Here is a 25,400-nt window from a genome sequence, read left to right as displayed (position 1 = left end):
AGGTTCCATATTAGAGTCAGAACTAGATGCAAAGCCAAAGGTCAGAGCCAAAGCCAGAGGTGAGGAATTGGAGCTAAGGGTCAGAACCAGATTACCTGGTGTGAGGCAAGGCAGGAGCAGGGCAGAATCAATGCTGGAGCTATCACAGAAATGGATAAAAGCTTTGAACAGCTACTGAAGTGTTGCTGCTGGGCTTAATAGCTGGCCTGCCGAGGCTTTACACCCATCAGGCACCTTAGTACAGGCCGGCTGTGCTTATTAGGTTGCCTGGAGACAGGCTCTGCCTGACCCTGATTCTTGACATATGGTCCTTGTCAGAGGTCCCATAAAGCGGAGTCTTAAAGGGAGTGATTCCTGAGTCCTTAGGGCTCTCCTCTCCTCCCATTCAGGAATCTGTAAGCTCATGGTGAAAAGAGACAAAGAAACACACTCAAGCTATTTCTCCTATTAACACTCTCAGGTGTAGTTCTTACCAGGTCCTCTTTTCTTGTGGCCCCCTCCTAAAGGAACAGCTCTGGTCTGATCAGTGTAACAAACATGCTTCTTCAATTATAGATCAACCTTCCATCGATAAAAACCACTGCACAAACTTGTGAGTTTTGCCTTTATAAACTCCATTTCTGTTCAATGAATTCCCGTCACAGATGTTTTCCTGGTGATTAGTTCTGTCCTGTTTGGATTGTGGTGAGCAGTGGGGTATTGTTCACCTGCTTTTTTTCCTCCTCTGTCGGCTTCTGAACAACACATTCCTGGTGGCTAAACAAATTTCTTTGCTCTCCTGTTTGCTATTGGCCAACGGAGTCTATGATAGCATGCATGGTGGGTCATTCATTGGGGCCTCATTATATTGTCCTGCCAACAAAGACTGAATTCTCCAAAGCTTCCTTGGTCAAGTGCCTTATTGAAGACAAGTGTGAGCTCAGCTGTGCCTGCTTGAGTGAGAGTTGGCAAAGCTGCTCTGAGTAGATGTCCCTAAGGGTTGGATTCAGGAACACCAGTTGTTGTGTATTGGGTTGTAGATATAGATCTTGTTGTTATAGTAACTGAGTAGGTCACTGGGGTCAGCCCAGCTACTCTGGGCTTGTCCTAGTTAGTTCTGTGCTATGCAATAAAAAGGACACTTGCAACTACTCAAGCTCTCTGCATTTCCACTGATTTCTTCCTATACTGTAAAACTCCCCATGACATAACACCAGTTACCAAAGTAGAACTGTAGATATAGCCAGGTTGAGCCTTATATTATGAGCTGCCACCTGCTCTGGGATGGAGTTAAGCCCCAAACTAGCCCATGGACTCGAAACGGAGAGTTTATCAAGAATAAGGAATGTAGTCAGAAGCAACCCTATGTCAACATTAAGGAAACTGAGCTCCGTGCAGAGGCTGCTGGAACCAGACTACCAACTACCACCACGCCAAGGAGGGAGGCAACACCCAAACACAAAAGCTAGCAAGGCTCCCTGCTTACCCGTGGCTGAGATACACATGCCCATATACCACCAACTGCTCCCTATGTCCTGAGCTCTGCTCCCCTGGCCAGCTCAGTTCTTCTCCAGTGCTGTTGGCTGTTTGGTGCAGCAGTGGATGTAACATAATGGGATTTCTGGGGGCACCGCTGAAAGGGTCAATTCAGTGCAAATTGCTTAGAGACAAAGCTATTTACAACCCAACACTGGTGCCGGGAGGTGTCTTCCTTTATAAGGCACCAAACCAATCACAAGGAACACTTCTGCTTGCCTCACTAGCTAGCAAGAAATCACACAAACAACCCCCTTAGAGTAGACACTCCAGCTTCTCCTGTGCCACCCTCAATGTCACTCCCTACACAAGTGAGAGTGTGACGGGGTGGAGCAACCCCGCCACTCGAGCGAGGCAGATGGGGCCGCCGCGGAGCCGGCAATCAGCGCGGCAGGCCCGAGCGGGGGCGGAGGGACACGTCATCACGCGGCGCCGGGGCGCGCCGGTGATGACGTCGGGAGAGCAACGCCAGGGACGGCAAGGGGAGGGGGGATAAAAGGAGCCGGGGAGGCCAGGGGAAGGGGGGCGGAACCGGCGGGGCCAGCGGACCCGACTGGGCAGGAGCCAGCGGCAGCGGGGCAGGAGCCAGCGGCGGTGGAGCAGGAGCCAGCGGCAGCGGGGCAGGAGCCAGCGGCGGCGGAGCAGGAGCCAACGGCAGCGGGGGTGAGACCTGCGGCAGCCAAGCCAGCCGGAGGAGGGGCCCGAGCGAGGGAGGAACAAGCCACGGGAGCCAGGCAAGGAGGCAGCCAAGGCAGCGGGGAGCCCGCAGGGACAGGCGGGTACCCGGAGCAGTGAGGGTCGGCGGAGTGGAGCAAGACCCAGGGCGGGCTGTGTAACCCGAGAGCAGGGGCGTTTTGGGGTACCGGCCCCCCCTGCTACCACTGAGAGGGCACCTCTCAGTGTCAGGGCCCTGGGTTGGGGTCCGGAGAGAGGGCGGGCCCGGACCCCCCACTCCGCCCGGTGACCCAGAGTCAAGTGGTATCCTGAGCGCGGCCTAGGGGCAACAGGAGGGGCGGCGGCCCGGACAGGCGGCCTCGTGACACGTGGTGGAGAATGTGGGTAGCGGCGGCCCTGTAGCGGAGGGCACAGGAGGAGAGGGGCCTCGTTTTTCTTTCGGTCTTGGTCCCTTCCCCCTCTTCCATTTCCATTGCCACCCCGAATAGGTTGAGGCACCATGGATGGGGACAAAGTCGTGGAGTGGCTGGTGGATAGCCAGCGTCAATTACAGAGTCAACAGACAGAGGCATTGCGGCAACTGACAGCCGAATTTAGGGAGCAGCAGAAACAGCTAGTTCGGGAGCTGAGGGATGGGACAAGGCCGGCGGGACCCACCGACGAGGGGGAGGAGGACATGACGGGCCCAGTACGACTACCCATCAGGCTCGCCAAATTGGGGGAGGAGGACGATACCGAAGCGTTCCTAGTGACGTTCGAGCGGGTGGCCATAGCAGCCCGTTGGCCCCAGGAGCACTGGGCTACGATACTCGCCCCCTACCTATCCGGCCCAGCGCAGCTCGCCTACCGAAGCTTATCGGACCGCGACGCGTTGTGCTATTACAAGGTCAAGGAGGCGATCCTCGACCAGATGGGCATTTCCCCAGAGACGTACAGGCAGCGGTTTCGAGCAGCAAAGTACGGAGCGGGGGAGCGCCCCCGAGCGGTCGCCCAACGGATCCGGGAAGCCGGGCTGCGGTGGCTGGAGCCATCTAATAAGACAGCAGCCCAGGTGGCGGACCTGGTGGTACTTGAGCAGTACTTGCAGGTGCTCCCCGCGGAGGGCCAGCAATGGGTACGCCGACACCTGCCCGGGACTATGGAAGAAGCCGTGACGCTCATGGAGCACTTCATGGCGGCCGAGGCACCAGTAGGACACGGCAAGATAGGGTCCGTGACCAACCCGGCGGGTCGGGGAGACCCCAGCCCCAGAGGGAAGGAAGGGCGGGGTAACACAGGGCCCAGGGCCAGAAGCCCCCCAACCCGAGGGCCGGAACGGCGATTAGCCCCAGTGTGGCGCGGGGCCGAGCACCGCGAGAGAGTGGAAGCACGGACCGGGGCCGAAAGGGGCACGGAAGAAGCATCGGGCCCCCAAGTAAAACCGACGTGCTTCCAGTGCGGCCAGGAGGGCCACTTCCGCCGGGAATGCCCCATGATGGACTGCACGTTCGGACAGCCCAAACCCCAGAGAGGGCCGCGATCGGAGGTAAGCCGGGCCCGTATAACAGGGCAGGTACGCCTAAATGGGGAGGCAGTGGAGGCCGTACTGGACTCGGGGTGCGGGCAGACGCTAGTGCGGCGAGACGCGCTAGGGAAAGGGGTGCGCACCCGAACCCCGGTGTGGATTAAATGCGTGCATGGGGACACTAGGTCGTACCCCACGACCTGGGTGAAGATACACGACGGGCAACAGGGCGGGGATCTGCGAGTAGCAATAACACCCCGGCTACCCTGCCCCGTGTTACTGGGCAGAGACTGGCCCGGACTGCGGCGGCTCCTGGGGGAATGGGACCCCCGCGACCAGGGAGGCACGCACGAGGCATGGGCCACCCAGGAGGAGGACGCGGGGCCGCTGCCCCCGCAGGAACCGGGGAGGGGAGAGTCATTGGCAGCCCTAGAGATCGATAAGGGCGACTTTCTAGTCCTGCAGCGGGAAGACCCGACGCTACAGCACGCATGGGAGAACGCACTGAGCACCCCGGGGGAGGGCGAAGAGGCCGAGCAGAGGCCCGGGCAAGGCCCATATTTCAAGATCCAGGGGGATCGGCTGTATCGGGTCCCGGGGCTAGGAGATGGGGCAACCCAATTGGTCGTGCCGAAGGCGTATCGGTGGCGGGTGATGGAGATGGCCCATAACAATCATTGGGCAGGGCACCTGGGGACTGAGAAAACGCAGCAACGGGTGCTCCAGAGGTTTTATTGGCCAGGGGTGTACCAGAACATTAAGGATTTCTGCCGGTCGTGCCCGCAATGCCAACGGACCTCTGGGGCCCGGGTACCCCGAGCCGCCCTAGTGCCCATGCCGCTGGTATCGGAACCCTTTGAGCGAATAGGCATGGACCTGATAGGACCCCTGGAGCGCACCCGGAGGGGGCATCAGTACATTTTGGTGGTAGTTGACTACGCGACGCGTTATCCGGAGGCCGTGCCCCTACGCAAGACCACTGCAGCCGCGATAGCCGACGAGCTCGTAAAGATGTTCGCCCGTGTTGGACTCCCAAAGGAGATTTTGACCGACCAGGGCACGAATCTGGTGTCGCGGCTAATGAAGGAGCTATGCAACTGGCTGCAGGTGAAGAAGATCCGCACCGCGGCCTACCACCCCCAGACGGACGGCCTCGTCGAACGATTTAATCAAACTTTGAAGGCGATGCTACGGCGATTGGTGGAGGATGATCCACACGATTGGGACAAGCTGCTACCGCCCCTGCTCTTCGCGGTACGGGAGGTACCACAGTCATCGGTGGGGTTCTCGCCGTTTGAACTATTGTACGGCCGGCGGCCGCGGGGTATACTAGACTTAGTGCGGGAAGGGTGGGAAGAGCAGACGTCCTCCGCACTGGGGGCCGTCCAATACGTAATTAAGCTACGGGACCGTATGAGGACCATAGGGAGGTGGGCACGGGAAAACCTGGAGAAAGCTCAAGAAACCCAAGCCCGCCACTACGATAGGGGGACACGGCCGAGGACCCTCAGTCCGGGTGACCCGGTCTTGGTGCTGCTGCCAACAGGGGAGTCCAAGCTGTTGGCCAAGTGGCAAGGGCCGTACCGGGTCATTAAAAAGATTGGAGAGGTAGACTATGAAGTCCAAGTGGGGGGTAGGCACCGTCAAAGCCAGGTGTACCACATTAACCTATTAAAACGGTGGGTACCACGGGAAGAGCCCCTAGCAGAGGCCTTGAGTACAGAGATCGAGTTTGGGCCCTGGGGCGAGGAAGAGGTCACCTGGGCAGCTAGCCCTGTGGGGAAGGAGCTAAATCAGGTTCAGCAGGGCCAACTACGGGCAGTGTTGCAACGGGCAGCGGCCAGCCTAACGAGCCGACCTGGGAGAACGAGCCTAGTACAACACGAAATCACCACGGAGTCGGGAAAAAAGGTTCGAGACCCAGTGCGCCCCATCCCCCGGAAGTTGTGGGACACAGTCCAAAGGGAACTGCAGGACATGACACGGTGGGGAGTAGTGGAGAAATCGCGGAGTGAGTGGCGGAGCCCCATCGTGCTAGTGCCAAAAAAAGACGGAGCGACACGTTTCTGCATTGACTTCCGTAAGCTGAACGCCGTGTCTAAGTTTGACGCGTACCCCATGCCCAGAGTAGACGAGCTGCTGGAACGGTTGGGGCAGGCAGAGTATTTGTCGACAATCGACCTCACAAAGGGGTATTGGCAAATACCCTTAGCACCGGCAGCCCGAGAGAAGACAGCGTTCGCTACCCCGTTTGGGCTTTTCCAATTCGTCACCATGCCATTCGGGCTGCACGGCGCGGCAGCTACATTCCAGCGGATGATGGACGAGATATTAGAAGACCACCGCGAATACGCCACGGCATATATAGACGACATTGTCGTCTTTAGTAGGACCTGGGAGGACCATCTGCAACAGCTGGAAGCTGTCCTGCGGGCGCTCCAACGAGCAGGACTCACGGCAAACCCCAAGAAGTGCCAATTCGGAAACAGGGAAGTATCGTACCTGGGATACACGGTGGGGAGGGGGCGGTTAAAACCACTGCTGGACAAGGTACAAGCCATTAGAGACTACCCTCGGCCCCACACCAAGCGACAAGTCCGCCAGTTTTTAGGCCTCGCGGGGTATTACCGGCGGTTTATAAACCACTTTGCCTCACTGGCGGCCCCGCTAACAGACCTTACAAAGAAAGATCGCCCCCAAAGGGTGGTGTGGACGCCCCAAGGGGTGCGGGCCTTTGAGGCGCTCCGCCAGTGCCTGATGTCAGGGCCAGTGTTACGGCCACCTGATTTCGAAAAACCGTTCATATTACAAACCGATGCCTCCGAAGTGGGGCTCGGAGCGGTTCTCGCGCAGGAGGATGAGGGCACGGAGTACCCCGTAGCCTACCTGAGCCGCAAGCTGTTCCCTAGGGAAAAAAACTACGCAGTGATTGAAAAGGAAGCGTTAGCCGTCAAATGGGCCATAGACTCTCTGCGCTATTTCCTTACAGGCAATGCCTTCACGCTGGTGACGGACCACGAACCCCTGAAGTGGATGCAGACCATGAAGGACAATAACGCGCGGATAATGCAGTGGTATTTAAGTTTACAACCTTTTCGTTTCGAAGTCAAACACAGACCCGGCAAGGACAATGAGAATGCAGACTGCCTCTCACGGTTGCCGGGTGACAAGCAACCGGGGGGTGTAGGAACTTTGCAAAGGGGGGAGGTGTGTGACGGGGTGGAGCAACCCCGCCACTCGAGCGAGGCAGATGGGGCCGCCGCGGAGCCGGCAATCAGCGCGGCAGGCCCGAGCGGGGGCGGAGGGACACGTCATCACGCGGCGCCGGGGCGCGCCGGTGATGACGTCGGGAGAGCAACGCCAGGGACGGCAAGGGGAGGGGGGATAAAAGGAGCCGGGGAGGCCAGGGGAAGGGGGGCGGAACCGGCGGGGCCAGCGGACCCGACTGGGCAGGAGCCAGCGGCAGCGGGGCAGGAGCCAGCGGCGGTGGAGCAGGAGCCAGCGGCAGCGGGGCAGGAGCCAGCGGCGGCGGAGCAGGAGCCAACGGCAGCGGGGGTGAGACCTGCGGCAGCCAAGCCAGCCGGAGGAGGGGCCCGAGCGAGGGAGGAACAAGCCACGGGAGCCAGGCAAGGAGGCAGCCAAGGCAGCGGGGAGCCCGCAGGGACAGGCGGGTACCCGGAGCAGTGAGGGTCGGCGGAGTGGAGCAAGACCCAGGGCGGGCTGTGTAACCCGAGAGCAGGGGCGTTTTGGGGTACCGGCCCCCCCTGCTACCACTGAGAGGGCACCTCTCAGTGTCAGGGCCCTGGGTTGGGGTCCGGAGAGAGGGCGGGCCCGGACCCCCCACTCCGCCCGGTGACCCAGAGTCAAGTGGTATCCTGAGCGCGGCCTAGGGGCAACAGGAGGGGCAGCGGCCCGGACAGGCGGCCTCGTGACAGAGAGGTTACCAAATCCAAACAGGTTCTCCCAATCCCAAAGACTAGCCACATTCCCAGGTCAATTTTTACCTCAGATCTTACCTAAAAGAGCACACTGGGCCAGTCCTTTAAAATCTAAAGGGTTAAGAAAGAAAGAAAGAAAGAAAGAAAGAAAGAAAGAAAGAAAGAAAGAAAGAAAGAAAGAAAGAAAGAAAGAAAGAAAGAAAGAAAGAAAGAAAGAAAGAAAGAAAGAAAGAAAGGAGTTGTGAGTAAAATTGTTAAAGGAATCAAATTACATACACCAAATGCACTGTTCTTGGTGCAGGTTTGTAGCAGAGATGGATTAATCTGCTGTCTTATAAGTCTCTGGAACTCATCCTCTATTAGGACGGGCCATCAGTCCTTATGGGCTTAGTTCATAGCAAAGATGCTCCAAAAGTGATGAGCTGGAATGAAGACAGAGGTGGAGGAACCCCAGGACCCGCTTTATACCCTTGCCCATGTGGAGAGAATTCCATTGTTCTTGTGTGAAAGGCAGTCCCAGAGGGAGTTTGTCACATGAGCAAGTAACCTGTCCATGAATTACTCCGTAGCATCCACTGCTTACATGCTGGTCTGAACATTCACAGCAAAGCTCCTCAGATGTGGATTGGCCCCACTCGAGGTGCACTGTCAGTGAAGAACGGCAATCCACTTAACCAGCGATCCTTTCACACTAGGTTGGCCAAGCCTCCAGAAGCAAACATTTGAAATACAAGCACAGTGCCACCATTCATAACTTCAGATACAAAAATGATACAAGTATATGAGCCGTATACCCAGAATCAGCCAATCAACAGCTTTTGATAAACATTTCCCCTGGCCCACTTTGCACTAGATTTGGTGCAAACATGTAACAGTGGTTGCAACAATGTTTTGCATGTTCATATCGGAGTCCAGTAACAGCAAGTTTTGTGGGCAGAGAAATTTGGTGAAGGGCTGAGTGCACACGGCTGATGAAAGGCTGGCATTCCTGAGGGTTCAGAGCAAAGTCAGCAGCATGTGGCGCAGGATGAGACACTGAGGACATGTTTTGGTAGCTGGTTGAAATTTTTCTTTCTTTTCTGTTGAGGATTTCATTGCCTATGTGTTTTTCTTGTTTTACTGGAAGTTGCAGTGGGGGGAGGGTAGAAGAGCTGTTGGGGGAGAATGTTCTATCCAGCAGCCACACATGTTCTCCAATGCTGTATCAGAAAAGTAACCCAGAATAGAGAAGATTTTAATAGGCCCTCACCTCCAAAATCAGGTTGGGGAGAACCTGCTCCCCCCTCCCATCAGTGATCTGGAAATAGCAATGGTGCCATTTGCTGTATGCCCTGCTGGTCTGAGCCTCGGACCCACTCAGACCCACTTGGATCCTTTGTACCAACACTGACTGCATGGCCCCAAGGAATGGCAGGCACCAGTGGTGTGGGGGGCGGATGGCTGTGAAACTAGTACTTGCGCCAGTCTCCCCTCCAGCTCTAATGGAGGAGGCAGGACAGGGAGAACTGAAGGGATCATTACTAGCCACTAAGACAGGCATGGGGAAACTAAGGACTGGGGGCTGGTCGGAGCCCCCCAGCTTACCTGGATCCAGTCCCTGAGGCTCAGGGCTCCCCACACAGTATTGGGGATTCTGCACGGGCGCTTCAGCCTCCCCCGCCACCATTCTCTTGCGGGGCTTGAACACACAAAATCTACTAGCTTAGGCCCTCCAGGCTCTGGTGTACAAGGGGAATGTGAGGAGTGTCCTTCTCCTTCTCAGTCAGGGGCCACATCAGTGAGGGTTAGGTGTCTTTTCTCTTGCTTCTCCCTTGTGTGCCCCCCCCCCAATTTTTCTGTGGGTCAGCAACCCCCAACACAAAACAGGTTCCCTAGCCCTGGAACTAAGATTTTAATCAGCCCCGCCCCAGCTGCTCCAGTCCCCGGCAAAGCTGGTGAAGTGCCTGCCACTGAGGTCCTCAAAGGCCTCATTTCCAAATTGGGCACAGCACAGCATGGGGGCCTCAGCTGGTTAATTACATTTCAGGATAACATTTACCAGCAATACTGTAGTCAGCTACTGAGCATCTGAGGGATGGAAACAGAGCGATGGAAATAGATGAGCAATGGGCAACCAATACTAGAGAATGGGCCGCATTAGTGAACATAAGATCAGCCATATTGGGTCACACCAAAGGTCCACCTAGCCCAGTATCCTGTCTGCCTACAGTGGCCAATGCCAGATGCCCCAGAGGGAGGGAACAGAACAGGTAACCATCAAGTGATCCTTCTCCTGTCATCCATTTTCAGCCTCTGCCAAACATTCCTACTCATCCTGGCTAATAGCCAGTGATGGACCTGTTCTCCATGAGTTTATCTAGTTCTTTTTTAAACCCTGTTAAAGTCCTGGTCTTCATAATTCCTCTGGCAAGGAGTTCTATAGGTTAACTGTGTATTATGTGAAGAAATACTTCTGTTTGTTTTAAGGCTGCTCTCTCAATTTCATTTGGTGACCCCCTAGCTCTTGTGCTATGGGAACAAATAAATAACTTTTCCTTATTCACTTTCTCCACATCAGTCATGTTTTTATAGACCTCTATCATATTCTCCCTTAGTTTCCTCTCTTCTAAGCTGAAAAGTCTCAGTCTTTTTAATCTCTCTTCATATTGCACCTGTTCCAAACTCCTAATAATTTTGTTGCTCTTTGAACTTTTTCCAATGCCAAGGTATTTTTTTTAAATGAAGCGACCACATCTGCACATAGTGTTCAAGATGTGGGTATACTATGGTTTTATATACAGGCAATAAGATATTCTCTGTTTTATTCTCTATTCCTTTTTAAATTACTCCTAACTTTCTATTTGCTTTTTTGACTGCTGCTTCACATTGAGTGGATATTTCAGACAACTGTTCACAATGACTCCAAGATCTCGCTCTTAACTAGTAACAGCTAATTTAGTCCCCATCATTTTGTACTATCTTTGAGATTGTATTTTCCAATGTGCATTACTTTGTATTTATCAATATTAAAATTCATTTGCCATTTTGTTGCCCAGTCACCTAGTTTTGTGAGATCCCTTTGAAGCTCTTCACAGTCTGCTTTGGCATTCACCATGTTGAGCAGTTTAGCATCATTCAAATTTTGCCACCTGTTTATCCCTTTCTCCAATTCATTTGCAAATATGATGAATAGAATTGGTCCCAGTACAGACCTCTGGGTGACACCACTAGTTTCTGCTCTCCATTCAGAAAACAGACCACTTATTTCTTTGCTTCCTATCTTTTAACCAGTTATCAACCATGAGAGAACCTTCCCTCTTATTCCATGACAGCTTAATTTACTTAAGAGCCTCTGGTGAGGGACCTTGTCAAAGGATTTCTGGAAATCTAAGTTATGTCCACTGGATCCACTTTGTCCATATGCTTGTTGACCCCCTCAAAGAATTGGAGTAGATTAGTGAGGCATGATTTCCCTTTACGGAAACCATAATGACTTTTCTCCAACAAATTATATTCATCTATATATTTCAACTAGTTTGCCCAGTACTGACACTGACCTTTCTGGTCTGCAATTATGAGGATCACCTCAAGAGCCCTTTTTAAAGATTGGAGTCACATTAACTATCTTCCAGTCATTTGATACAGAAGTTGGTTTAAAGGATAGGTTACAAACCATAGTTAGTAGTTCTATAATTTCACATTTGAGTTCTTTCTGAACTCTTGGGTGAATGCCATCTGGCCCTTGTAACTTGTTACTGTTTAGTTTATCAATTTGTTCCAAAACCTCTTCTAATGACACCTCAATCTGGGATAATTCCTTAGATTTGTCATCTAAAAAGAATGGCTCAGGTGTGGGACTCTCCCTAACATATTCAGTGGCCCCATTGGCTGTTTAGCAGGATTCCTGTTTCTGATGGACTTAAAAAATTAATATTGCTTTTTGAGTTTTTGGCTGGCTGTTCTTCAAATACCTTTTTAGCATTCATAATTACATTTTGAGACTTCATTTTACAGAGTTTATCCTCCTATCTTCCTCACTAGGCTTTAACTTCCACTTTTTAAAGTATGCTTTTACCTCTCACCACTTCTTTTACTTGATTGTTAAGCTATGGTGGCATTTTTTTGTTTTTCTTACTGTGTTTTTTAATTTGGAGCATATATTTAAGTTGAGCCTCTATTATGGTGTTTTTGACAACTTTCCATGCAGCTTCCAGGATTTTACTTTTGACACTGCAACTTTTCATTTCTGTTTAACTAACCACATTCTTGTGTCGTTCCCCTTTTGGAAATTAAATGCCACAGTGCTGGGCTGCTGTGGTGTTTTTTCCCACCAAAGGAATGTTAGATTTCATTATATTATGGTCACTATTTCCAAGCAGTCCAGCTATAGTCACCCCTTGGACTAGATCCTGTGCTGCACTTAGGACTAAATCAAGTATTGCCTCTCTTCTTGTTCCAGAACCAGGTGCTCTAAGTCTTTTAAAGTGTCAAGAAACTTCATCTCTACATTCTGTAGACTTCATTTGACAGAGTTTATCCTCCTCTCTATTTTCCTCACTAGGCTTTAACTTCCACTTTTTAAAAGTATGCTTTTGCCTCTCACTGCTTCTTTTACTTGATTGTAAGCCATGGTAGCACTATTTGGTTTTCTTACTGTGTTTTTTAATTTGGCGAATATATTTAAGTTGGCCTCTATTATGTTGTTTTTAAAAACTTTCCAGTTTTTGACACGGCAACTTTTCATTTATGTTTAATTCACCACATTCTTGTGTAGTTTCCCTTTCTGAAATTAAATGCCACAGTGTTAGAATCATAGAATACTAGTACTGGAACGAACCTCGAGTGGTCATCAAGTCCAGTCCCCTGCCCTCATGGCAGGACTCAGTACTGTCTAGACCATCCCTGATAGACATTTATCTAACCTACTTTTAAATATCTCCAGAGATGGAGATTCCACAACTCCCCTGGACAACTTATTCCAGTATTTAACCACCCTGACAGTTAGGAACTTTTTCCTAATGTCCAATTTAAACCTCCCTTGCTGCAGTTTAAGCCCATTGCTTCTTGTCCTGTCCTCAGAAGCCAAGGAGAACAATTTTTCTCCCTCCTCCTTGTGACACCCTTTTAGATACTTGAAACCGCTATCATGGCCCCTCTCAATCTTCTCTTTTCCAAACTAAACAAGCCCAATTCTTTTAGTCTTCCTTCTCTAGACCTTTAATCATTCTTGTTGCTCTGGACCTTCTCCAATTTCTCCACATCTTTCTTGAAATGTGGCGCCCAGAGTTGGACACAATACTCCAACTGAGGCCTAATCAGCACAGAGGAGAGCGGAAGAATGACTTCTCGGGTCTTGCTCACAACACACCTGTTAATGCATCCTAGAATCATGTTGGCTTTTTTTTTGCCACAGTGTTGGGCTGCTATGGTGTTTTTTCCCACCAAAGGAATGTTAGATTTCATTATATTATGGTCACTATTTCCAAGCCATCCAGCTATAGTCACCTTGTGGGAGAAAAATCAAATAACTCCAATTGTGTCTAAGGGGGGACTGTGCAGGAAATCAAAACTCTCTAAAAGAAAACTGCTGTAAGGGTTAAAAGTTTTCCAGGCTTCTCTCCCTGTAACAGAGAGAAATCATCTTAACTCTAATCAAGACCCTTACAATGCCTCCTATCTCAACTTCATGAAGACTCCTAGTCTGTCACAATTTGTCATGTAAACCCTTATCTTTGTCACAGTTTGCCTTGTAGGCTCCTCACTCAGGTTCTCATGTGCCTTTGTACTGTAAACTTACTTCTAGCATACTTGGTGTAAACAGAAACCTCTCAGAGTACTTCTGCTAAGACTTTGATATGTTAAAGAAAACAATCAACAACTAAACTGTCTGAGCATACTGTATAAAGGATCCCTGAACCTGTCTCTCAGGGCTGCTGCTGCTCTCACTCTGGTAGCTGTCAGCCTGCATGCATGCATAATAAAGTTTTCCTTCTAGATTTCTCTCCTGCCTCACTGCTTTGACCTCCAGCCTCAGACCTTTCTGGGGACTCTGTACCCCAGAGGAGCGAGCTTTCCCCAACAACCTCTTGGACCAGTTCCTGTGCTGCACTTAGGACTAAATCAAGTATTGCCTCTCTTCTTGTTCCAGAACCAGCTTCTCTAAGAAGCAGTCATTCAAAGTGTCAAGAAACTTCATCTCTAATCAATATGGGGCTAGATGAAATCAACCATTATTATTGAGTTTTTTATTTTTATAGCCTCTCTAATCTCCCTTCTTAGTGGACTGCAAGATTGTTATGACCAAGCTGCCAGTTCCCACATCTCCCCCAGACTGTAAATGACAAACTGCAGCCAAGGGGAGCTGCGAGGCTACATGCTTACAGATGCTTACTTAAACAAAGTGTCTCATGGACCATCAGCAGCTTACCCAGGCAGGCCCATGACCCGACTTTGAAAATGCCTGGGGCTAGAGTGCCTCATACTGAATGAGGATATTGATATAATAGGCATCACAGAAACTTGGTGGTATAAGAATAATCAATGGGACACTGTAATACCATGGTACAAAATTTACTGGAAGGACAGATAGGTCATGCTGAGGAGGGAGGGGAGTGGCACTATTTGTGAAAGAAAGCACAGAATCAAATGAAGTACAAATCTTAAATGATTACTATGGAGATATTTAAGAGCAGGTTAGACAGACACCTGTCAGGAATTATCTAGACCAGTGTTTCCCAAATGGTGTTTTGTGGAACCCCTGGAATCCGCGAAATGAAAATAAGGGTTCCGCGAGAAAATTCCATTACAATAACATTTTATGATTTAAAAAAATAATTAATATTATGTCACTTTTGTTTTTAAATATGTGAAATTAAACTAAATGTTGATCTCATGACTTTGTTTAATATTTGTTTATTATTATCCTTACTCATTTGTGGTCTTCTTTTTCAGCTCCATATATTAGACTGTTATTGGGGGTTCCGCAAAATTATTTCTAGTTTAAAATTGGGAAACACTGATCTAGACCGTGCTTGGTCCTGCCATGAGGGCAGGGAACAGGACTTGCTGACTTCTCAAGGTCCCTTCCAGTTCTAGTGTTCTATTATTCTAATGGCATATTGGGGTGTATTAGCAGGAGCATTGCCAACAGATCTAGGAAAGCGATTATTTCCCTTTATTCAGCACTGGTGAGGCCACATCTGGAGTACTACGTCCAATCCTGGACCGCCCATTACAGAAAGGATGTGGACTCATTGGAGAAAGTCCAGCAGAGGGCAACAAAAATAATGAGGGGGCTGAAGCACATGACTTATGAGGAGAGGCTGAGAGATTTGGGCTTATTTAGTCTACAGAAGAGTGAGGAGGGATTTGACAGGTGTAGAAGCTGTAGAAACCATTTTCATATTTAGCTAGAAGCCGTCTTGTATAACAGAAACCATTTCAGCTTTTCTCTCAAGCACGTAGATCAGAGTGAACTTTCTGTCACACCATGAGAAGAGGCCTACAGGATGGGCTATTGGTATGTGTTAATTGGGCTGGTTGGGGACAGGAGATGTACTCCCTCGTACCTGTCCGCCATCTTGTTGATAAGGCTTCGTTTTTCCAAGTTTAATTGAGGATTTCTGTAATTGGATGCCTTGATGTCAGACTGTTTGGCTAAGGGTATAAAGATACTAAGATTGATTGTATTAGCCAGTCTTACTGGGCCTGGCTCTGCTGGGACCACCTTTGGCTCATGCTGTGCTTTATTAATTAATAAAGCTGTTTGTTAGCTCCCTAAACAGAGAGGAGCGTTTTTTTTTGCTTCAACAATTTGGAGGTTCCACTGAGATTCTTAACGCACCACTTGCCCATATGAACAGACCGGCACTCCACTTCCAAACCTCTCAGAGTGCTCAATAGAAGGTAAAGGGGATACCTGTTACGAAATCTCCTGGTTGAGGGCTTGGGATTTAGTGACGGCCGGCCGTTGGGGTTAGGGGAGCTACGGAATTCAATTTTGTGGAGCGGCTAACATTTTTGTCTGTCTGTGTCTGTCTTTGTCTACTAGGCTTGTCTTATATGTCACAGTTCCAAAAGGGCACACCGGTGTCTCTAGTGAGGCAGCCATGCGGTGGACCCTCTGTGTTCAGACGCTAAAAGCTGGTGTAGTGCCATTACTCTCTCTCGGCACACGGAACTGTAGGAAAGCTTTGTCATCTCTCTCTGTTATTTGTGGACGTAGTACTGACCTCTGAGGCTAACCCCAGGCCATAGTATTTCCCCATTCCGCCAGGCTGTCTCCAGGCGCCAGGACGTGGTGTTCTATCGGGCTAGGGTGAGTGCCGGAAACCCCTGTTAGCGGGTGGATTTTGGTCCAGCGTCTCACAAGAAAAAGGGGGGGGATCAGAGTGAGCAGGCGGATTCTGATTCGGTGACTCGCAGAAGAGAATAGTGTAAGCAGGCGGACTTTTGGTTCGGTGCCTTACAGAATCTGTTTAAGCGCGCACAGAAAATGGGGGTAGGTCAGTCTACAGGAATTCCAGTGCCTTTATGATAAGTGCCTTCTGATATAGGATCCTAATGAAGTCTGATATTAAGTGCTGGGTGTCTTAGGGCAGCCACTTAATAGAAACCCATGGGACATAATAAGTTTGTGTTCTGTCCAGATTTGTCTTGTGTCTTGATTGTGATATATGTATTTCAAACATTGTTGTGTGTACAATATTGTTGTTTTAATGAAAGAATAATTTAAGTCCCTTAAATAATCTTAACTTTGTGCTTTACACAGATAGGTTTTTTTGCATTTATAATTCTAATGGAGTTTTAGTAGCAGGCTATGCAGTTTGGACTGTCTGGAATGTAGTGAAATCTGCTCCTGTACCTGCTGTTTTTCCCTTCTCTCCTACCATCCCCAGCTCCTACGCCGTCTCTTTCAGAACTGGCCCTCCTGCGAGACCAAGCCCCAGAATCGGAAAAGCAGGAGTGGAGACTGGCAGGGTGCACCTTGCACCCAGACCACTTGTGGTGCAGCTCTGATGGCCACATTGTTGCCCCAGTGGTCTTGCTACCTCACCTTGCCTCCGTGCTCCATGGATTGTCACACGTTGGCAAAGGGGGGATGGGATGGTAGCAATCCTTTAAAAAAAATGGTTTGCTCCCAAATTCTCCCAAGCAGCCAAAGATTACTGTCTGGCTTGCCCTGTCTGCCAAGCCCACAACGTGGGTAAACCTGTAAAGACAGTTCTGGCAACCAGACTTCCGCCTTTGGGACCATTTCTGAATTTACAAATGGACTTTATTTTAATAGGTAGGTGGTGAAGCACTGGAGTGGATTATCTATGGAGCTGCTGGAATCTCCATCCCTAGAGGTTTTTAAATCCCAGATTGACAAGGCCCTGGCTAGGATGATTTAGTTGGGATTGGTCCTGCTTTTTGCAGGGGGCTGGATTTGTCAACCTCCTGAGACCTCTCCAACCCTATGATTCTATGAAATGAGAGGCTATTACAATAAAAAATGCCATAATAATTGGGGATTTCAACTAACGCCATATTGACTGAGTGCATGTCACCTCAGTATGGGATGCAGAGATAAAGTTTCTTGACACTTGAAATGACTGCTTCTTGGGACAGCTAGTTCTAACCCACAAAATCGGAGGAAATTTCTGATTTAGTCCTAAATGGAGCCAGGATGAGGCCCAAGAGGTGAATATAGCTGAACCACTGGTAACAGTGCCCATAATATATTTAAATTTAACATCCCTGGGGAGAGAGGAAAGCCACAGCAGTCCATCTCGGCATTTATTTTCTGAAAGCGGAACTATGCAAAAATGACAAAGTCTGGTAAACAGAAATAAAAGGGAACAGTGTCAAAAGTGAAATCTCGATAAGCTGCATAGAAATTTTTGAAGACAACATAAGACACAACTTAAATGTGTACCCAAATTAAAATCATAATAAGAGGACCAAAAAAGTGCCATTGTGGCTAAACAACAAAGTAAAAGAAGATGACAGAGGCAAAAAGGCATACCTTAAAAAGTGGAAGGTAAAGCCTAGTGAGTAAAATAAAAAAAGAATATAAACTCAGGCAAGGGAAGTGTAAAAATATAATAGGAAGGCCATAAAAGACATTGAAGAATAGCTTAGTCAAAGATTCAAAAGAAATTGCAAAATATTGTCAAGAACATCAGAAGCAGGAAGCCTGCTAAACAACCACTGTGGCCAATGGATGATTGAGATGCTAAAGGAGCACTCAAGGACAATCATGCCATTGTGGAGAAACTAAATGAATTCTTTGCTTCAGACTTCACAATTGAGGACATGAGGTATATTCTCAAACCTGACCATTCATTTTCGGAGAAGAATCTGAGGAACTGTTCCAGACTGAGGTGTCATTAGAGAGGTAATTTGTTTTGAAACAAATTGTTAATCTAAACAGTAATAAGTCACCACGGTCAGACAACATTCACCAAAGAGTACCAAAAGCTCAAATGTGAAATTGCAGAACTATTAATTGTTGTATATAGTCTATTGTTTAAATCTGCTTCTGCACAAGATGATCAGAGAATAGCTAATTTAATACCAAAAAACAGGACTGTGTAGCACTTTAAAGACTAACAAGATGGTTTAATAGCTTTTGTGGGCCAGACCCACTTCCTCAGATCAAATAGTGGAAGAAAATTGTCACAACCATATATACCAAAGGATACAATTAAAAAAAATGAACACATATGAAAAGGACAAATCAAATTTCAGAACAGAAAGGGGGTGGAGGGTGGGGAAAGGGGGGAGGTAAATGTCTGTGAGCTAATGATATTAGAGGTGATAATTGGGGAAGCTATCTTTGTAATGGGTAAGATAATTAGCATCTTTATTCAAATTTGCATGTAAAGTGTTGAATTTAAGCATGAATGACAGTTCAGAGGATTCTCTTTGAAGTGAAGACTTAAAAGGTCTTTGAAACTGGATGCAGGTAATAAAGTCGTTGAGACAATGTCCTTTCTGGTTGAAGTGGCAAGAAACTATTTTTTCTTTGTGATCCTGTCTGATATCTGTTTTGTGGGCATTGATCCTTTGGCGAAGTGTCTGAGACGTTTGTCCAATGTACATAGCGGATGGACACTTTCGGCACATGATTGCATAAATTATATTTCTGGATGCGCAGGAATGTGTGTTCTTGATCTTATAACTCATTTGGTTGGGTCCAATAATGGTATCAGCAGAGTGAACATGTGGACAAAGCTGGCAACGGGGTTTGTTGAAAGGGAAGGTACCAGGGTTGGTATTAGTGTGGTATGTCCTGTGGTTGTTGGTAAGAATCATCTTGAGGTTAGGTGGTTGTCTATAGGAGACTATGGGTCTGTCTCCCAGAGCCTCTCGGAGTTTAGTATCCTGTTCCAGTATAGGCTGTAGTTTATTGATAATGTGTTGGACAGGTGTAAGTTGCTTAATATAATTTATATAATTTATTTATAAAAAATTAGAGGGAATACTGCTCATGGTGGGCAGGGATGGTGTCCCTGGCCTCTGTTTGCCAGAAGCTGGGAATGAGTAACAGGGGATGGATCACTTGATGATTCCCTGTTCTGCTCTTTCCCTCTGAGGCAATTGGCATTGGCTGCTGTCAGAAGACACCATACTGAGCTAGTTAGACCTTTGGTTTGACAGAGTCCGACCGTTCTTATGTTCTTTAACCTGATGTGACCAGAGTGCTGCCTGGTGGCTTTGGCTTTTTAAGCTGGGGAGCAGAATGGTGCTCTCCATAAGATGTCTATGGAGTCTAAACAATCAAGAGTGCCAGGTAGGTTGTGGAAAATGAGCAGCAGCTGTCCCGGATGAGCGCTCTCTCAAGGCAGCATAGCCCATTCTCATGGGGGTTGTTGACCAGGAAGACCTAGGAGACAGGCCAGCCAGGCAGGGTTTGAAGCCTGGAACTTTGGGACACCTCTTATTCCCAAACAGTGGGGGAAATAAGATTGAGGATCAGCAGGTCTCCCTAAGTTGGAACTAACAACTGACTATCTGAAGAACTACTGTCAAATCTCTTAGGTGTGACAGGGTCTGTCCCACTATTTACAAATTATTTACACAGCAGAAGCTTGAGCGGGAATGCTGGAAAGGCTATGGATTTGGATGACCCAGATTGTGAACAATGGAAAGTAACTGGAGAGACGGGTACCCCTCATGCCCTCTGCTGAGAGCATGTGGAGGCAAAGGGTGCAGGAATGAACCAATGGACAGGTGACTGATCATTTTCTAATCTGCCTCCCCACAGGGAACAACGATCAAAGAAGAATGAAGCCTGACAGACAGGGCCAGCCCCTCAGCTGATATAAACTGGCATTACTCCATTGTCTTCAGCCAAGCTCTGCTGATTTATGCCAGAGAGATTTCACTCATCATCCTTTCAGACCGACAATCTGCATTTTCCCCCTAGACCCTGTCTAGTCCTCATGCTCAAAAACCATTCAGCTGTTCTTAATGGTCCAGATCAAGTGAGCTCCCTCTAGAACCCAGATATTCCCACCTAGAGCTGCCCATGCCAATCCCAGCCTAATGGCAAAGATACAGTCTGGCAGGACTCTCATGCGATGGACAGAAACACTTCCTACAGGGTATTATTTCTGCCAGTCTGGGAACTTACTGGGTTTCTTTGTCACTTGAGTGCCCTCTGGTGGCAGAGAAAGTACCAGTCCACAGAGGAGAAACACTTGAAAGAGAAATATAAAATAAAAACTTGTTTTTCAAATGTTCTACAAAGAGCTAAGCAAGAGAGAGTCTCCTGACCAAATTTTGCTCGTTTCCCTTACTGATTCTAGTCTAAATCCAATGAAGTCAGGTTTTTTAAAATACAAGTATTATTATTATAACACTAGGAATGTAAGGGTATGTCTACACTAGCCCCCTAGTTTGAACTAGGGAGGCTAATGTAGGCATTCAAAGTTGCAAATGAAGGTGTAACAGTTAACTCGAACTAAGGACTTATTTCGAGTTAACGTTTGACTGACGCGTGTAGCCGCGGGCAGTTAGTTCGGACTAAAGGGATTTAAAAATGATGCTAGGACGGGAAGATGCAAATAAAGCCCGGGATATTTAAATCCCGGGCTTCATTTGCAACTTTGAATGCCTACATTAGCCTCCCTAGTTCGAACTAGGGGGCTAGTGTAGACATATCCTAAGAGAGTACTCAACTAGTGGACTACCTGATAAGCAAAGCTTATTGAGAAGTCAACTGGCATGTTGATTATTCATTTTCCCACCCCTCTTGCTGCCTCTATGAAAGGCAGCAGGGGAGGGGGGCAGGAGTAGGTGCTGGGCAGAGCTGGCTTAAAAGCCGGTTCCCCCAGCATCTTCTCCATGGTGCTGCCCCACCCCCTCACCTGTCTCTGTCAAACAGGGCTGACCCAAGCCCTTTTGGCACCCTGGGCTCAGGAGCGCAGCACCACCCCTGGGTGTACAGCGCATGCGCGGGCCTACCTGTGTGGCACGGGACCGTCCCTCCAGGGTGCACGGGCCCGCCCCTGGGGCGCACAGCACATGCGTGTGCTGGCCACGGCCACTGGCGCGCAGCACATGCGCTGCCCAGCCCGGCCCGGCGCATGCACTGGTGGCACGCGTGCCGGGCCGTGCAGGGCCCCGCGGTCATGGGGGAAAGGGCGCTGCTGGCCGGCGTCGCGGGGCCGGCGCTGCAGGAGCCGTGCATGCAGCACCTGATGGCAGTTGTAAGGGCGTCCCTTACAGCTGCCATCAGGCACCCCTCATCAGTTGGTGTCCTGGGCAGCTGCCTGGCTTGCCCATGCCTCCATCCAGCCCTGCTGTCAGAGGCAGCAGGGTGGATAGGGGAGGCTGTTCTGGCAACAGTCCCTGTCTGTGGGGATCCCAACAAGGAATCATGAATTCAGGCTGCTCTGGCAGCAGCCCCTGCCTGCAGCCAGTCCTGTCTGCCACAAACAGCAGCTGCTAGACTCAGCACAAGCTGGAGTTCTTGCTACATTTCAATGGCTGAATCGCCACAGTGGGAACTGGTGCAAGCAGTGCCCTGCAGAAACAGTGCTGGGGGGAATTATCTTTTAAGCCAACTCCCCCTATCACTGGTTCCTGCTCCCCACCCTTGCTGCCTCTCTGATAGAGGTGGTGGGGGAGGTGGGGAGGTGGAGCAACTAGTCAAGTCACTACTCAGCTATCTGATAAGCTTATGCTTATTGGTTTGTCGACTAGTCATTTATATCCCTAGCTGGGAATGGTGTTGGGATGAATTACTCAGTGATTGCCCGTTGTGTTCTCTGATGCATTTGGTATTGGCTACTGTCAGAAGACATGATACTGGGCTAGATGGACCTTTAGTTTGAGCCAGTATGGCCATTCTGATGATCTGACATAGAACCCGGGTATATATCCGCCTGCTATGGCTGCTAGACCAGGAATGGGCAAGATGCGACCCGCCAAACCACTCTGCCACTCCCACGCCTCCAGGCTGATCCAGACCTTGGGCAGGGGAGTGCATGAAATCATTCACTGTTCAAAGTGGCTGGCATCTCCTCCTCCTGCCAGGGTGGCGGAGTGCCTAAAGGGAGCCGCTATTCATTTTGAACAGTGAATAACTTTGTCCACTCCCCTGCCCCACTGATTGGCCTGGGGCCACGGAAGCGCACAAAGGCTCCTCCCATCACCATGGGCATGTGGCACCTAGAGGGAACTGCCCCTTTGTGCCCTAGTCCCCACTCCTTCCGGGGTTGGAGCCAGCCCACAACCATGTACCAAAATTTGTGAAGTGGCCCCCTTGCAAAAATGATTGCCCACCCCTGTGCTAGACCCCACTCTCCTCCCAGAGTGGAGAGAAAACCCAGGACTTCTGTCTGGATCTCTTTCTCACTCACTCTCTCCACAGACTTAACATCAAAGTATATATTAAAATTTTAAAACTAATATTGTCCCTTAAGTGATTTACCCAATGTATGTTAGAGCATGTTGTTATGAGAGCTGCGTGGGTCTAATATTTGTCTTTCTTTTATATAGGAATTAGATACAGGGCTCCTGCCAGCTAACTGCTAAATCATCTGCCAGAAAACTAGAGTTTTCAAGTACCTAAATAGCCCCTGGAATCATGGTTACAGTTGCCCCCCGCACCAGCCCATCTCTGAAATGGCACCACTACCCACACCAGTTATCAAGAAGTAAACAAACAAGGAAGCACACAGCCCTGTTTGCATTCCAGGTCTGTCGTCTCCCAGTCAACACTTAGTCCCAGAACAGCAAGAAGTTATTAAAAAGAAAAAAAAAAACTACTCACGTGTACAAAACTTTTTCTGACCCCGAAAGTCCACCACATTACAAAGGGCATGTAGGTTTGGCTGTTACCCAAACTACCACGCTGCCAGCCAATCCTTTTGCCTCTAGACTAAAAACTTAAAGAAAAGAGAAAGAAGAAGAAGAGTTACATATAAATACCTCTACATATAGAACAGATATTAGTGGTGAGCTTGCTGGCTCGAAACACAGCCATCATTTGGATGGGTCAGCTTTGCCTTTGGTCAGAACTTCAGTGTGGAGGGGCGTGTAATACTATAGTCAATTAACTGATTAGCAAAAGCTTATAGGTTAATACTATAGACCAGGGGTGTCCAAACTTTTTTCAAAGAGGGCCAGATTTGAAGAAGTGAACATGCATGAGGGCCGTCCCCGCACTCTCAGCCCCAAGGCGGAGGGCCCGTGGGGTCGGAGGCGGGTGGAGAGCGCAGGGCACGCCGGCCTCACGGCGGCCCGGGGGCAGAGCGAACCCGCAGCCGAACGGGGGAGCGGGGCTGCGGACGTGCCCTACAGGGCAGGCTCTAGGACCGCAGAGGCCATGGGCGGCGGTGGCGCGGCCAGAAGCAGCGCGCTGGGGGCGCCAGTTCAAAAGAGCGCCGGGGAGCCAGGAGAGGGGGAGGAAGCGGGGGCCGTATTAAACCGGAACACGGGCCGCAATTGGCCTGCGGGCCGGACTTTGGACATGCCTGCTATAGACCAATGTTTCTCAACCAGTGTTTCTCAATGAGAGAAGTCTGGGGGGCACCTCAACACAACTGAAATTTGGAGAAAACTATATTTTTGTTTTAAGTTCTATAGCACTTTATTATTTTTGTAATTTTTACACCCAAAAATTTCATGGCTCACCTGGGTATGATTAAGTTGTTTAAAAAAAATGTCTTGCAATGGAAGAAAAAAATTGTGTGTGTCTGAAAACTGTAAGTACCGGGGGTACTTATATTATAAATGTTTTCAAAGGTTATCTATAAAAAAGGTTCAAATCATAGAATCATAGAGCTGGAAGAGACCTCAGGAGGTCATCAAGTCCAGCCCCCCTTGCCCAAGGAAGGACCAATCCCAACTAAAGGTTGAGAACAGACTACATGCATTCCTCCCCTCCGCCCCCCAACCTTTGCCAGGACATTTTTTAGCAGGCTGGCCAGCAGCCCAGCTCAGTCCCGCCTTGCACTGGGGCCCTCGACCCACCTCTGGTCTGCTGTGGCTCCGCATTTAAAGTGTATCAGGAGCCAGGCATCGGGTTGCCAGATGGTTTCAACAAAAACACCGGACACACTTGACACTACATCACAATCTACATCACATCTTATTTAGACAATACCGGCCATTTCCGTTTTCTCATTTCTATTGTCTCAATTTGTTTCCCAAACAGAAAGCTCAAATACTGGACTGTCTGGTTCAAAACCGAACAGCTGGCAACCCTAGGCCGGCAGGCAAGCAGCCCAGCTGTGTTCCAGCTCGTGCGGTGCCCAGGAGCTCAGATGCCCCCCACCGGACGGGCTGCCTGGGCACTGGAACCGTCGATTCGCCGCTAGGAATTCCTGAGCTCGATCCATTATTCGATGAACCGATCTTTAACATCCCTAGGGGCAAGTTCCTGCAGAGGAGGAGCCAAGAAGCAGGGCCGAAGACAAAACGCAGCAGCTGCCTCGCACGTCTCTTTGACCGCGGGGCTGGTAACGTCCTGCTCCCGCGCGGCCGGGGGAAGGGCTCGTCTGCCCCAGGAAACGATTGCCAAGGACGTCGAAATCGAAACAGCAACGCCAGACGCGACAACGACCCGCCGCACGGCCGCCTCCACGCGCCTCAGAATTATCCCACACGCGGCGTCCACACTGACTGGAGCCCGCCTCGGACCCATTGGCGGGGGGGGGGGGGGGGGGTCCAGCCGTCTGGGGAGACAGCCCTGGGCCCCCAGGCCTCAACGCCCCACGGGGGGGGGGAGAGCCCCCCAAGGGGGAAGAGGCCAACACACTGACACCAGCAGCCCCTCCCCAGAGTTACAGCACATCTGGTAGCGCGGGCAGGCCTGAGGGGGGGCAGGGTGACACCCCCCCAGGCCTATGAGACTCTGAGGGGAGTGTGCACCGCCCTTCGCTCAGCCACATTATTCGACGCCTCATTGGCTGAGCTCCCTGCCCATCATCTTCTCTTCGCCAATCAGAGCGCAGCGCGGGCTTGCGGAAGGCGGGAAACGACCGCGAGCGTCCCCGCCTGGGAGAGGCGGTCCCAACTGTAGCTCCCCCGCTAGCCTATTGGTCTCTGCAACAAGAGGGAGGGCTTCGGAGAGCCGAGGCGGGGCTCCCTTTAATATTTGCAGCGGATAAGTGGTCGGATATGTCCATCAATCAGTTCTGTTTCCTATTGGCCCTTGTGACGTTGACAGTATTTTGTCCGCCCCCTCTGCCAGGTGTCTCACCGTTCCTGGCAAATGATAGGTGGAATAGCCTGTCACTTACAATCGTTCCCCTTCCCTCGCTCCCGCCCTCTCCCCTACGCTTTTTTTT

General features: G+C 49.9%; 1 protein-coding gene across 2 annotated transcripts in view; it reads right to left on the bottom strand.

Moving 5' to 3' along the window:
• LOC102446028 (adhesion G protein-coupled receptor E3-like) overlaps positions 1 to 24,918 on the bottom strand; it is a 70,615-nt gene extending 45,697 nt beyond the window's left edge. Inside the window, exons 1-2 of one of the 2 annotated variants that reach the window (XM_075902435.2) lie at positions 24,082 to 24,918; positions 22,880 to 22,994 (exon numbers count right to left, since the gene is read on the bottom strand). The gene's annotated coding sequence lies outside the window, so the exon portion shown is untranslated. The remainder of the gene's footprint in view (positions 1 to 22,879; positions 22,995 to 24,081) is intronic. The other variant, XM_075902436.2, reaches the window with a different exon arrangement.
• Between the last annotated feature and the right edge of the window lie 482 nt (positions 24,919 to 25,400).

The sequence above is a fragment of the Pelodiscus sinensis genome, chromosome 31 (genome assembly GCF_052426305.1).
Source record: "Pelodiscus sinensis isolate ZL-2025 chromosome 31, ASM5242630v1, whole genome shotgun sequence".
Lineage (NCBI taxonomy): Eukaryota > Metazoa > Chordata > Testudines > Trionychidae > Pelodiscus > Pelodiscus sinensis.
This window is presented reverse-complemented; position numbering and strand designations above follow the sequence as displayed.